Source organism: Crocodylus siamensis, chromosome 4, assembly GCF_052110815.1.
Source record: "Crocodylus siamensis isolate JL-2025a chromosome 4, ASM5211081v1, whole genome shotgun sequence".
Classification (NCBI taxonomy): domain Eukaryota; kingdom Metazoa; phylum Chordata; order Crocodylia; family Crocodylidae; genus Crocodylus; species Crocodylus siamensis.
In genome coordinates this window covers 154,719,756-154,734,875 of record NC_143398.1, presented here as the reverse complement: position 1 = coordinate 154,734,875, position 15,120 = coordinate 154,719,756, and the positions used below count along the sequence as shown (strand labels likewise).

Sequence of the window (15,120 nt, the reverse complement as noted above, 5' to 3'; positions counted from 1 at the left end):
TAGGTGCTTGAACTACCTCCAATGGCAGGCTATTCCAGACTTTGGGGACTCGGACAGTAAAGAAATTCTTCCTTATGCCCAGCCTGAAATGGTTTTGCAGTAGTTTATCACCATTCAACCTCATCATCTCTTGGGGCACTCTGGTGAACAAACGTTCCTCCAGATACTGGTGGTCACCCTGATAAACTTATAGGTGGCCATCAGATCACCCCTGAGCCTGCGCTTTTCCAGGCTAAAGAGTCCCATGGCTCTCAGCCTGTTGTCGTAAGGTCTGTTTTCCTGACCTCTGATCATGCACGTGGCTCTTCTCTGGACTCTCTCAAGCTTCTCCACATCCTTTTTGAATTACATACATGTTTAAGAATGGGCAATGACACACCGATTTTGTTGTTACTACTTAATTAAAAGGAGTCCTAAATAAAACTTTATTTTTTTTGTACTGCTGATACAAAATGCATTTTGCCCTTTGTACAGTTTGTCTAAGAGCTTTTGAATAAGCCAATGAATCCACGTGTGCACATACTACGGCTTATGTGGCTATCAACACCATAGCTGAGGTTGAAAAGGCAAGTCTTGCTGTAAGGCTTCCAAAACTTAAGCCAAAAAGCTGTATTGGTATTAACATTTCTGGTGAGAATATGCTCTTAAACACAAATGGTTCATTGCATCAAGCCTAAATTATTGTAATCATCCCATTTTTGCCATGTCTTTTCTAAGTTTTAAACAGTTTCAGCTGCAGTACCCTTGAGCTTTCCATTCCATAATTCCAAAACTTTTTCAAAGGTTATTGAAGTATTTTGGGAAGACTACTTGAGCTTTCTGTATGACCATGCTAGCACCCTGCCTCCACACTAGCAGAACATCATAGTATAAACTGTGCTTTGCCAATAGCTAGTCCAATTCAAAACAGTATTTGAACATCATTGTGTTTGTGTACATCATTTGAAGCATTTTAAAAGCCATTATAAATTTTACAAACATGTTAGGGATATCAAACAATTCTCTGGAGAAGAAAAACAAAATTATCTAATGAAGACAGCCTGTTGTTTTAGATTTCTTTTGACTGAAATTTCACATGTTTTGTCTCTCCCCAGAAAAAATGTACTAGCAAGGTGTGAGAAAACCAAGATGCTGAATATGAACAAATGGAAACTAGATCCATTTTCACCCCTTTCTTGAATAAAACTAAAATACTGGCGCACAGACATCAAGTTCAAACCTAAAAAAGTGCCATTTGACCAGTGCTAAATATTTTAATTTGCTGAATGACCAGGTGCAAGAACAGGTTGTCAGCACAAAAGTGGGATGTCTGTAAAGGTCCAAGTAGAACATGCATGTCCAAGTGTACTGTGCACTGGTCAAGTTCATGTCTAATGGTCTTTATATACAATATTTTTGACTGTTTCTACTGCCTAACCTGCCTTCAGTGGAACTAAAACATAACTTCTACACTGGTTAGCTAATACGTATTCATACATTGATTTGTCACAATAGGGGACAGAGACCCATTCTACCGTAACTCCTTTGGCTAATTGTCCTCAGTAAGAGTTCAGGGAGGTGGACTTGAGGTGATAGATTTTTGATGAGAGAAAGTAACAAAAGATTAAAAAGTAAGATCCTACTTGTTTACCTTTAAGAAAAAAAAGCTTAAAGTGATCTGGGAAAATGTGCTTAAAAAAAAAAGAAAACTACATGATAAGTATATGACTTAAAGAGTTTGTGAGCTTTGGGACATTTTTACATGCAGGCTTGGAGTGAGGGGCTGCGCCAGCCTCTTCCCAGTGGGGGGGCCTGGACCAGGAATTTGCTCAAGGTGGGGGTGGGGGGCTATGGGGTGGGCTATGGCCACCCCAAAATTCCCCATAACCACCCCTGCCAGTGGTGCCGCCACCCACCCTGCCCCCGCCCAGTCCCCCCCTGGAAGAGGCCGGCACAGCTCCCGGCCCTGAGCCCACAGCAGGCAGCCTGCCCTTATACCTTGCAGAAACCTGGGATGGCACATCCCCCCTATTCCTGCTCTGGGGGTGCATGCAGCAGCATGGAGCCGCCACCCACGGCTCCTGGGTCTCATTCACTGCCCTGGCTGGGCAGCATCTGCTCCTCTCCCTGCCCAACTTCCTCCCTTGCCATGGGGGCCTCAACCTGCCGCCCACCCCCACTTCTCCCCCCCATGTCTCTTTCCTCACAACAGGCTTACTGGCAGACACTGCCCTCCAAGTCCAGCTGTATTCCTAGCTGTGTGCATGCTGCAGCATTTATTGGTGACATTATCGGCTACACTGGGCAAAAAAAGTCAATTGCCAATAATGTTAATTTTCCTTTTATCAGTGCTGATCCTATATGCCACTGATATATTCTTGCACCTCTAGTAATTAGCCTTACTGCCTGCAGCTGGCTGTAGTCCCTGCAAGCCTGCAGACTCCTCCAACCTGGAGTGTCCAGTCTCCTGCAAGCCTTTGCCAGACAGCCTGCTATACTCCATTTCTTCTCCACCTCTTTTTCTCCAATCTGTCCCTTGCCCTGTTTAATGCAATATTTCAATTCATGCAGCCCCAGCTTCAGGCAGTCTCTTTCAGTGAAAGCCAACACTTTTAACACCCAGAGGTTTCTTACTTTCTATAAACTAGTTGTAACAGATGCTAATAAAGTCCTTAATTATGTTTCATTCGGCCCCTTTGTTAAGAGTCCATACAGTACTATCTCCTATGCTAACAACAGGTTTATTTTGGTGACACTCAGAAAATGGCAGACCCTTTCCCATACCCCCTTTACACATGTATGCTCCTGGAACACACGTTCCACTATTTCTTCTTCCCTGCACCTCTTCCTTGGGCACCTTGATGAACTTATCAAGCCCCATCTGTGTTATACCTCTATCACTGGCGAAATATTTCTTACAACCATCCTTGCTGGGCCAGGATTTATGCCTTTTAGTTGTTTGCCTGGCACCACTCTCCACACCTTCTTACTTGCCCTGTGAAGCTCCCCACAGGTACCACCCTCTTTCCCTTGCCCATTTTTACCACTGCATAAAACCTTCCATCTTGATGTAATGAATTGGTGGTTGCCACTCCCGTGGACTATTCAAAGAGGTCTGATATACTCCCCAGTTCCTCAAAATTGCAGTTGCATGAAATTGGGTGACATGCACTGGTTTCCCCTCTCCCTCCATTACTGCCTTGCATATTGTATTCACATATTTTGCATAGATGAATAATCCCAAGACCAGCACCCCCCATCCCCCACATTTCTCTTGCTTTGTACAGTTCGGATCTATCCAATCTTTCTCTTTTGGCATTCCAGAGGAACACACACGTTCACCACCCTGAGACCTCGAAACAAACACCCCGACTCCAGCCCTTTGTTCAAGCTGAATCTGCATACTGCAGAGCGGCTTCTCCACAACAGAACTTCCCTACCCAGGAGAACCATTCCATCGACCAGTTCTCCTGTGCAATATGAAACAACTTAACAAGAAAGAAGCAGAATTCAACATCCTGCTTGCCATCAGACACCTTTGAGGTAAACAAACTGCTCCAACTTTTATTCAAACCTAATTTGTATAAAATGAACTTTCCCACCCAGGAGAACTTATTCCATCTCCAAGTTCTTCTGTGCAATATAAAGTTTTGTTTCTACCTGGGAGAAATTTTACAATCTTTGCATTCTTCTTTGCCTGAGGAAGGGCCCATAAGCCCAAAAGCTTGCAAATGAAACCACTTGCAACTATCTAGTTGGATTTATAAAATATATTGCCTTTACCACAAGAGTTCTGACTGCTTTTGCCTTTAGACCAACACAGCTACAACTTATATCCATGACACATTTCCCTCTGTACTTCTATCTGCTGCCATGTCTGTGGGAATACAATTCCCATATATAAAAAAATCAGTGGTAGCACAGCCTTAACTGCTGCTACTTCTCTGGAAAAGGACAGAGTCCTTCCAGACCGTAACCAAAGTGTGTGCTGTAGTCTTGCCTCACTTTTTCCCATGCTGTATTACTTTTCCCGAAGCATCCATCAGGATCTCTAGCACTGATTTCTCTCTGTCTTATTTCAAGGTCCAACTTCTCCAAGTCCCGAGGCGGTTCCCTATTTGCATTATAGTGTTTTTAATCTATTTAGTTTAGCTCCTGTCCCTTCTCCATACTTTGATGTATGCTTTAGCACCCTTTCCATTGAAAATCTATCTCCAACTACTACATTTATATTATCCATGTATAATACGCACCCACTCTCCCAGCCCCCACCCCCATGGTTGCCCAGCCCGGCCCAGCTCCCAGCCCTTTAAAAAAATGAGCCCATACTCACTAGCTGTTGCAGTGGCCTCAGGACTTCTGGGCACTCGTGGCAGAGTCCCCCATGCAATGCAGGGCAGCGGGGATCGCCACCCCCCCCCCCCCGCACTCCACCCCTGGCAGGAGCTGGTGAATTGGGGCTTTTTTTTTTTAAAGAGCCGGGATCTGGGACAGGTGGGGTAGCCATGGTGGGGGGCTGGGAGAGCAGGTAGGGGGCTGGGAGCTCATGGCAGAGCCCCCCACATGGTGGGGGGCAGTGAGGGGCAGCAGGTATCACCCCACCACCTGGCAGCAGCTGGTGAATGGAGGCCTTTTTGCTTTTTTTTTAAGAGCCTGAAGCTGGGAGAGCAGGTGGGACAGCCATTGAGAGTAGGCAGAAGGTAGGGCTGATTCGGAAATTCAGCTGATTCAGCGGTGCCCAAATCTCTAAATCAGATTTGGCCGAATCGCTTCGGGACAGTGATTCAAATCACTGAATCAAAACACTGTTCCCCAAATCACCTGAATCCAAATCTGAAGCGACTACTAGCAGCTTCACACAGGCCTATTTTCTAACTTTTGCTTTGTTTTTTCTAGGTCTTCTCATACCTATCTTACTTCTGCAGCTTCCTTTAGCAGCTCCTGCATCTTTCTTTGAAGAGCTTTTACCTCTTTCATTCTTTCCCCCCCAGCGTCTTCAGTCTTCCTTCCTGGAGAATTCTCCCATCTTTTGTTTCACCAACATCCACCAGTCTCTGGTACTCCCAAAATATTTCTTCAGTGTTTGCCACCCTTCATACTGTCTCATGTATGCTTGACATATCTCTTCATGTTGTAGCAGCCACACTTCTACAGTCCCTTCTCTCTCATGGAGCTCTTCCCAAGACTCATTTCCACCATTAGCACTTGGCAATCACTGAAAGTCAGAAGCATGGTTTCTTTCTTCCTTATCTCTATTTCTTTTGAAAGTCAGTTCTTGATTGTTTTTTTCCACTGGTGTCTGTCCTGGTGAAAACTTTCTTCCCTGCCCACACATATCTTAGTGACTCTTTTTTGTTAACAGTAACTCTGTTTGTTAACAGTCTGGATGAGCTGTCTAAAGCTCCATTTCCTCTTTCCCCTGTCTGTTGCTCACTTCGATTATACAGTTGAAATCTCCTGCTGTTATGCGCGGTCTCCCACCAACCACATAAACCACTAGTTTTCTAAGCAATGCATTCCTTCTCTCCCTCCAGTTGTGCATAAATTGAAAATTTCTAATTCTATTCCCCTGACTGATAGTATTATTCATTGCAGTTTGCCACTGATGACTTCTTTTACCTGCTTTGCTCGCAGCTCTGGGTTCTTGAATAATATTGCTACCCCTACTGTTTTGTTCTCATTTGTCCCTGACCACCAAGATGGTCCCCATCTCCATCCTTCTTTCAAAGTGTTTATAATTCCTCTCCCCTGGTATACCACATTCTTGTAGTCAGATTATGTCTGCCCTTACTTGGTTCAACACTGCTTTAATCTGTTCCCATCTTTTCCTTGTTAAAGTACTCCTGATATTAAGCAAAACCATTGTCAGTGTCATTCATACTTGTCCCTTTAATATTCATCCATGCTTACTTTGAGCTGACTGTGCCTGTCCCTTTAAGGCAGGCATGGGCAAAATATGGCCCCCAGGGCTGGATGCAGCCTGTCAGGCCATTCTATCCAGCCCGCGGGGCCCCTAAAAAATTTAGAAAATTAATATTTATCTGCCCCTGGCTGCCTGTCATGCAGCCCTCGATGGCTTGCCAAAACTCAGTAAGTGGCCCTCTGCCCAAAACAGTTGCCCACCCCTGCTTTAAGGTTTATCTGTGTCACTGCTCAGGGTGATCAACTCCTCCTGCTCCCTCATGTGCATTCCTGTAGCCTTTCCAAGCTGCCAGATGAGTTTCACATTTAGGAAGGCTTGCAGCATAGTCTCACCTCTTTGCCACTTCCTGCCTTCTGGCCTCCACTTCAGGCTGGAGCCTAGAGGCATTAGCTGCAGGTAACTGCCCTCCAGCTTTTCCTCTGACTCTCCACCCTCATTATCAGGTTTTTTTTCCTGGCCTTCAGCCCCTGCATTTTCTTTCTTTTCCTGACCTGTTGCTGCTTCTTTCTCTTGCCCCATCTCCATTTCTGTTGTCTGTAGGGTGTCTTCTTTCTTTCCCCACCTCCACCTCCATGTCTGAGCTGTTTGCTGTTCCTGCCTTTCCTTCCGTTCTATCTCCTGTCTCCTCCTGCACTTCCTCAATCACAGAAATTTTGCCCCCCACCCCCTTTCTCTGTTTCACCTTCCAGCAGGGTTTCTTCTACCATTTTCTACCTCAATGTCCAACCCCTCCTCTCCTCCACTCTTCTTGTCCAGGTTTTGTTGTTCCTCAGGGGATCTGACTATACTTGCAAAGGCTTTGGGGCACCTATGATACAATTGTTCCTCTCTCATACAAATAGTGCATTTTAGGGACTCATGGCACTCTGCTGCTCTGTGTCCTATCCCTTTACATCTGTAGCATACTGTGAGAGGACAGTGTCTAGACAGGTACCCCACTTTTCCATACTTGCTGCAGCATTTTGGTCGCCTGTGGTACATTATAAAACCCCAGTGTGCTCTGATCTGGATCACTGATGGGAGGTGCAGCACCCCACCTGGACTCCAGTCACTTGCTTGTAACGCTACTTGTGCCCTCCAAGACCCTGTCCAGATAATTTGTCCCTTAGTTTCTCTACCGACATTACCCTTTGGATGTTCTTTTCCATCCATCTTTCTGTGTTTTCTGCCTCTAGTAAATGTGTTCATTCATACTATAATCACTGTTTCTCTTGAATTCTCTCCAGCTATGAACTTTATCCCTCTTAATGTTTTCTTCCCATGTTTCTCTGCATATTTCTTCCAGAAGTTTTTGTACCTTTCTCCATCCCAGTAAGTCAATTCCCAAGTCTTTTGGTTCAAGAAAGCAGTCAGGCTGGTGAGATGCTCCACCTGCACCTCCAAAATCTCAAATAGTACCTTTTCCAGGAAATCATCTCCATTGTTGATCACATCTGCCTTCCATCACTACTTAAAGTGGCCCTTATCTACAGCCTCCACCTTTCTCTAACTTCTCTTGGTGCGTCTTCCATGTATTTCTACCATGCCACTCCCAGTGGGTCAGCCTGCCATTACGCCTCTGCTGCCCTCTTCTGTTTCTTGCCCAAAGTATCTTCTCCTGCTGCTCCCACTTTGTCTCCCACTCTTCTCTGCTTCTGTCTTCCTTTTGGCATCATCACTCTCATTGTTGATGTCTCCACCATTGCTTCCACTGTCATCTTCTTTCTTCTCCACTTTCATCCACTCTCCATCTGTCTCCAAATCTTAATTTCTGCTCTTCAGCTGTTTTCCCACCTCATGCTTACTTGCCACCACTGCCATTCTTTGGAGGTTCAGGTCTCTTTCCTCTACTCCGTACATCCCAATGTTCTGTTGATCCCTTTGAGGCTTTCAATGCTGATAGACTCTCAGCACTTTTTTGGCAAAAATAATTATAACTATACCTCTATCAAACTGTCTTGCGAACATTGTGGCTTATTTAGCAGTCCAAAACACACCTTTACACTTATACCATTCTTAGGTCTATTACAAAATTACACTGTACACCCATATGCCAATATGCATAAACACTCATGCTATCACTTTTTTTATTAAAATATATTTCTACAAGAATATCTTAGTGCAGTTCATTTAACTAAGATATCTACGACTATCCACTGAGTACAGTCCCCCTTAGCACTGATGCCTTTACTAGTCATGGTGAGCAACTACGTTGCGTACATTTCAACTTCCTCTTTGTTCCCACAGCTGAGCTGTACCTTTCTTTCCCATTTCCAATGATTCCTGTTTCTTCACCAGCTTTAAATATCTGCCAAATGTCACCAAACAAGGCCGCAAAGAGTTCACCCTCTGTTAGCCCTTCTCTCAACCTGTCAACATAAGACTAGCATGGCCCTGCACTCCATAAAGTGCAGCCAGACCAGGTTGTCGTACACCTGACTTGCATATACATTTTCACAGAATACTGTGACTCATGACAAGAATACCCAGATCCAGTCATAAGGGGGGGCTAGTTAGCAAATGCATTCTTTGGGGGGGACAGTACCTGAAATACACACACACACTGAGCAGTGCTAAGCTGTGAGGTCACCATGGCTTGAAATGCTATTGACTGTGTTGGGGCCCAGCCCAATGAACTGTACAAGTCTAATATAAAAGCCTAAATCTGTCTGTCTGTCTGTTTGTAATGCTACACTTTATTCGTACTCTGATTGACTGATGGAAACAGCCAATCAGAGTGCTCCAAGCGTGGGGGAGTGCTGCCATGATTCCAAAGCCACGTTGAGGACTGGACGGGCTGGTGCAGGGGGGGAAGTGAGGCCAGCAGCACTGGCCTCGGTTCCCCCACCCCGCTCCCTGCAAGAGGCAGAACAGCGGCAGCATGGCACAGTAGGTTGTGGCACTCCATCCCAGCTCCCTCCCTCCCCCTGTCATTCTTGACGGGCAGTTGTCTAGTGTATCATAAGCCTTTTGGTTTTAGACTAATATTACGCATAGTTTGTGCTCTCTCTAAGTAGGTGCCAGTCTTCCTTAAAAGTGTGTTTATGTAGTGCCTGTGCTAAAGTTTCAATAAAGGTCAAATATTTCAATTCTGGATGAAGTCACTGTGGGTATTATGTGCCAATTACTATAGCTATGTTTATTTCAGGGTCATTTTTTTTCAGATTTGCTCCTTACTTCCATGTGGTCAGGGAGAGCAGGGTCTGACAGTAAGGTTGGAGGGGAGAATTTCATAGATTTCATAGACATTAGGGCTGGAAGGAACCTCGGAAGATCATTGAGTCCAGCCCCCCGCCCAAAGGGCAGGAAGTCAGCTGGGGTCATAGGATCCCAGCAAGATAAGCATCCAATTTGCTCTTGAAAGTGTTCAGTGTAGGTGCTTGAACCACCTCCAATGGCAGGCTATTCCAGACTTTGGGGGCTCGGACAGTAAAGAAATTCTTCCTTATGTCCAGCCTGAAATGGTCTTGCAGTAGTTTATCACCATTCAACCTCATCATCTCTTGGGGCACTCTGGTGAACAAACATTCCCCCAGATACTGGTTGTCACCCTGATAAACTTATAGGTGGCCTTCAGATCACCACTGAGCCTGCGCTTTTCCAGGCTAAAGAGCCCCATGGCTCTCAGCCTATCATCATAAGGTCTGTTTTCCTGACCTCTGATCATGTGTGTGGCTCTTCTCTGGACTGTCTCAAGCTTCTCCACATCTTTTGAATTGTGGAGCCCAAAACTGGATGCAGTACTCCAGCTGTGGCCTCACCAAGGCCGAGTACAAGGGGAGAATGACATCCCGGGATTTACTTGAGAAGCATGTATGGATGCAAGCCAGCGTTTTGGTCGCTTTACTAGCTGCAGCATCACATTGCAGGCTCATGTTCATCTTGTGGTCAATGATGACCCCCAAGTCTCTTTCTTCCGTAGTGCTAGCCAACATAGCACTGCCGAGCCTATAAGGATGCTGCAGGTTTTTCCTCCCAAGGTGGAGAACCTTGCATTTTTCGGTGTTAAACACCATCAGGTTCTCGTCCACCCATTTGCTGAGCCTGTCCAGATCAGCCTGGATCACCTGGCTGTCTTCTGGTGTGGATGCTTTGCCCCAAAGTTTGGTGTCATCGGTGAACTAGGCCAGTCTGCTTCTGACTCCAATGTCCACATCATTAATGAAGATGTTGAACAATATGGGTGCAAGGACAGAGCCTTGGGGGATCCCACTGTTCACAGGACACCATGATGAGTGACTTCCATCAATTACTGCCCTTTGGGTCCGACCACGGAGCCAATTTTCCAGCCAGCGGATCTTGGTGGACCCAAGGCCACAATTGGCCAGTTTTGCCAAGAGGTGATCATGGGATACCAGATCGAAGGCTTTTCTGAAGTCAAGATATATGACATCAATCTAATCTCCCTTGTCCCGGTGATAGGTCACCTGGTCGTAGAAGGAAATGAGATTGGTCAAGCAAGACTTACCCTCAACAAACCTGTGCTGGCTATCCCTCAGGATATTGGCGGAGGAAGACGTTTGGGGGTGGGGGCAGAGGGTCAGGGGGCTATTTGACCCCCCAGATTTATTTTCCCTGCTGTAGGAGTGGGAGGAGCAGTGTGCAAGCCATACCCAAGTACAAGTGTGACAAGAGGGTTTCATTAACAAAAACCACAAAGAAAGATTTAGAAGTGAAACAGAACTTAATAGAAGACCTACAAAAATGTGTGCATACCTACAGATACTTCTTTGTTTTTTCTGTTACCAATATGAGAAACAACAAGCTAAAAGGCATCAGAAATGCCTGGAAACACAACAGGCTATTCTTTGGGAAAAATAAGTCATGATGGTGGTGGCCCTGGGCCAAGGTCCAGCCAATGAGTACAAGAAGAACTTGCACAAGATCAGCAAACATCTGCAAGGTGAAGTTGGTTTTCCCTTCACCAAAGCACCATAGACGAAGTGAAAGAACGGTTCTCAAAGTTCAAAGAAATAGATTTTGCCTGTGCAGGTAAAAAAGCAGCGTATACAGTGAGTCTGGACATAGGGCCCCTGGAGCAGTTTCCCAACTCCATGTTTCCCCACTCAGTTATGACAGCTGGGACTGCCAACTACTTTGAAGAAAGGGGTGATGACACAGCTTTCAGATTATGAAATCTACAAGGAAGCGGATGCTTTGACCCCTGAACAGGCTTATGGCTATGAGGCTGTTTGGCTATGAGATGGCAGAGTTTAAAGTGACCATCAAATGCATGTGGAACTCTGAGACAGGAGACTTCCAGCAGCTGGTGACAAACACAGAAGAAGCGGAGGAAATGGAGGAAGAGGAGGAGGATGACAGTGACAATGAGGACTAGCAGCAAAGCGACTGAAGGACACAAGATAAAATTTTGTTCTGTTTTAGGGGCAATCAGCAGAGGCCTATGTTTCTCTCCCAGTTGGAGCAGAATTAAACTGATTATCTTGGACTTGTTATTGGATGATGTAACTAAGTTTTATATAAAAATTACAGAGTTTGGACACTCAAATAGGAGGGGGACAAATTCAAGACAGACCTCCAGTAATTAGATTCTATACCTGAAAAATTTAATCAAACATAATTTTTCCACGTAGTGAATCTAATTATTGGGAGGTCATCTTATAGGTGAATAAATATGGTAACTGCCTTGTTTGAACTCATCTTTTGCCTCCCAACTGTGCTACCACCAGTCCTTTACCTTTTTATTTAAATTTCTCTCTGTTTTAAACCGGTGGTGTTCAACCTGCTAGCCCCAGTTGGCCAGATAATTGGTACAGGGCTGGTCCATGGGCCAGATACCACAGACAGAGTTGTTCCATGGGCCAGATCCAGCATGGGCTTGGTGCACAGGGTCATTGTGCAGGTCCTATCAAGTGCACAAACCTGATCCCACATGCTGGATCTGGGTATGGCCGAACTCCCATGCTGGACCATGCAGCAATTAATACATGGCCTAGGGATTGGAAGTTGAGCACCACTGTTTTAAACCCTTTCTTTTATGGAAGTTCATCCATACCTTCTGATGAAGTAGACTGTTGCCTAGGAAAGCACAGTTAGTCCTTAAGGTGCCATCTTGTCCTGCCATCTAACTTTCCCAGCTGGAACACCACCTACTGATAGAGTGGGGTGTTTCAGGCAAACCTTCTGAACTGGTTACAAGATGCTTGTTCTCATTCTTTGGGATGACTAAAGCACTAGTCATTGCTTTTCAGTATTACCTAGGGTGTAATCTGGATCCCATAGTTCCTACTGGTTTAAAATCAAGCACTTAGCAAAACCAGTACATGTTTGTTGCAGCATTTCTCCGAATAGATGGTTCCATCAAACTGCCACTCTTTCAGAGAAAAATGCAAGACACAAGAAGTTAAAAAAACTCAAGCATCAACTGGTTAAAAATTACAGCATTTCCACCCACACAGAAACAGCCAGCCACTAAAATGAAACCGAAGTAACAGTTGTTGGTTTTCTCGTAATGCACATACTTAGATGAAATCACACATTACTGTCACTCATTCACTTTTGTGTAGTAGATCAAGTCCTGTTCACACAAGACTGCTATTCATTCTAGGAACTTGAAGGCAACAGCAACAAAACATCAGTGGCTTTAACAAAAATCAAGAAGAGACAGTGGGTATGTCTGCATGTTCATTAACACTTTACTTAATGTGCATTAAATCTAGTACCCCCAGGCACTTTTACACATGCTCTGGGGTTGGGGTGAGGGGTCCACACTTTAATTAGACCAGCTCTGAGGGCCGATCAAATCAAAGCACCACATTTCCTGTATCAGTGTCCCCGCACTTAAAAATGGTAGTGGGGACACTTGAACTAAAGCTTATTCGATGAACTTTAGTTTAAGCACCCCTGCCACCATTTTTAAGCATAGGGATGCCGATACACAAGGTGCAGGAGGCTGCTGGAATGTGGCAATTGCCACTCTCCAGCAGACTCAGTTAATCTAGGAACCAATGTTATAAACATCAATTAATCGAGCCTGCTCCAAGCAACCTCCATGCTCTTGTATAGGTGCCTTCCGTTGTGAAATACTAGAAAAGTGAGCAGTGGCCTATTTTAACATGTGTTAGTGAAAGAGCACTTTTTGGTGATGCTTTATTGGCATTAAAATAGTCTAATGTGCATTAAAGCACACATGTAGACACACCCAGTAATAACTCTGCCTGATCCAGATGTACAAAGTCACATTCCCCTGTAGTCACTAATATTAGGGTTCAAGTTTTGAAAATAAATTAATTTCTCTTTACTTTGAGTCCAGATTTTGGAATTAGGACTAACATCTACCCATATACAATTTTTATGTTTTCCTATATAACCACCTATTATTTTAATGAGGCTGTTTAATCTCTGCCAATGAGTAGAAGGTTAGTCCAGACTGTTGTCAATAAAAAGTCTAATAGTCACTGTATCCATTATTACCACATATGCTTCTCCTAGGGTTCCTCTTTCAGGACTGTTCAGCCTATGCTCCTTACCCAACTTTTCCCAGATCTAATTGGGGCAGCAAGACATTAACTTTAATGAGTCACTGAACTCACTCAGTAGCATTAACATTTATAACAGGGTGGAGTGCTTCAGGTATATACTGCCTTTTTCATAGAGCAGGTGGTTACTCAAGGCAGCAGTGCTAAATTTAACTATCTCAGCTTAGTAAAATCATGCAGAAATTCTCAATATGACCCCAAAGCAAAGCTTAGAGGCAGTTTCTGCCAAATCACTCCCATTATCAGCGGAGTTTGTATGGACTTACACTAAACTCGATGGTACTGTATTTCTGTTTGGAGTTTCATAGTGGCTAGGGTCAGGAGGGACCTGAACAGATCATCTAGCCTGACCCCCTGCCACAGGCAGGAATGAATGCTGGGTTCACAGGACCCCAGACAGGTGATCATCCAACCTCCTCTTGAATTTGCCCAAGGTAGGGAGGGGCAAGGACCACTTCCCTGGGAAGCTGGTTCCAGATTCTGGCCACCCTAACTAAAATATTGCCTCCTGATCTCTAACCTAAACCTATTCTCCATCAGCTTATTACCATTGTTCCTCATCACCCCAGGTGGTGCTGGAGAGAAAAGGGCTCTACCTATTTGCTGTTGATCTCCCCTGATGAGTTTGTAGGCAGCCACCAGGTCCCCCCTCAGCCTCCTCTTGCTGAGGCTGAACAGGTTCAGGTCCCTCAGTCTCTCCTTGTAGGGCCAGTCCTGCTGCCCTCTCATCAAGCGGGTCATCCTCCTCTGAACCCTCTCCAGACTGGCCACATCCCTTTTGAAGTGCAGCCACAGTACTCCAACTGCACAGTACTCCAACTACTGGAACCAGTACTCCGACTGCAGCCTGACCAAAGTCGCTTAAAGGGGGAGTATCACCTCTCTGGACCGGCTTGAGATGCACCTTTGGATGCATGACAAGGTATGGCTGGCCTTGCTGGCTGCGGTCTGGCATTGGCGGCTCATGTTCATCTTGGAGTCAATAATGACTCCCAAGATCCCTTTCCGCCTCTGTGCTTGCAAGAGGGGAACTCCCCAGCCTGTACGTATGCTGTGGATTCCTTCTTCCAAGGTGCAGCACCCTGCATTTGTCTACATTGAACCCCATCCTATTCTTGTCTGCCCACTTTTGTAGTCTGTCTAAATCTATTTACAGCCTCTCTCTCCCTTCAAGTGTGTCCACCTCGCCCCACATTTTAGTGTCATCAGCAAACTTGGACAATGTGCTTTCCACCCCCTCATCCAAGTCGCTGATGAAGACGTTAAACAGTGTGGGCCCGAGGACTGAGCCCTGGGGTACCCCACTGCTCACATCTCACCAGTTTGAGTACAACCTGTCCACCACTACTCTCTGTGTGCCCCCTATCAGCCAATTTTTTACCCATCCAACTGTGCAGGCATCAATGCCACAGTCACTTAATTTATTGATGAGGATGGGGTGAGAGACAGTGTCAAAGGCCTTCTTAAAGTCTAGAAAGACTATGTCCACAGCGACACCATCATCCAAGGATTTAGTTACTTGGTCATAAAAGACAATCAGTTTGGTCAGGCAGGACCTGCCTTTGATGAACCCATGCTGATTGCTCCTGAGCATGATCTCCCCTGCAGGCCCCCCACAGGTAATATACTAAGTTTTGAATGCTACATTCAATCAGTTTCAGTATCTCAGAGAATGTTCTAAATATCAATGGACAAAATCCTGCTGATTCTGATGAGATCTTGAAAGGGTGATGTGAGATG

The 15,120-nt window shown here is 45.2% G+C and overlaps 1 pseudogene; it reads left to right on the top strand.

Annotated features, from left to right (window-relative positions):
- Nucleotides 1–8,077: 8,077 nt before the first annotated feature.
- LOC149866838 (mRNA turnover protein 4 homolog pseudogene) lies at nt 8,078–11,219 on the top strand (annotated as a pseudogene).
- Nucleotides 11,220–15,120: the final 3,901 nt, after the last annotated feature.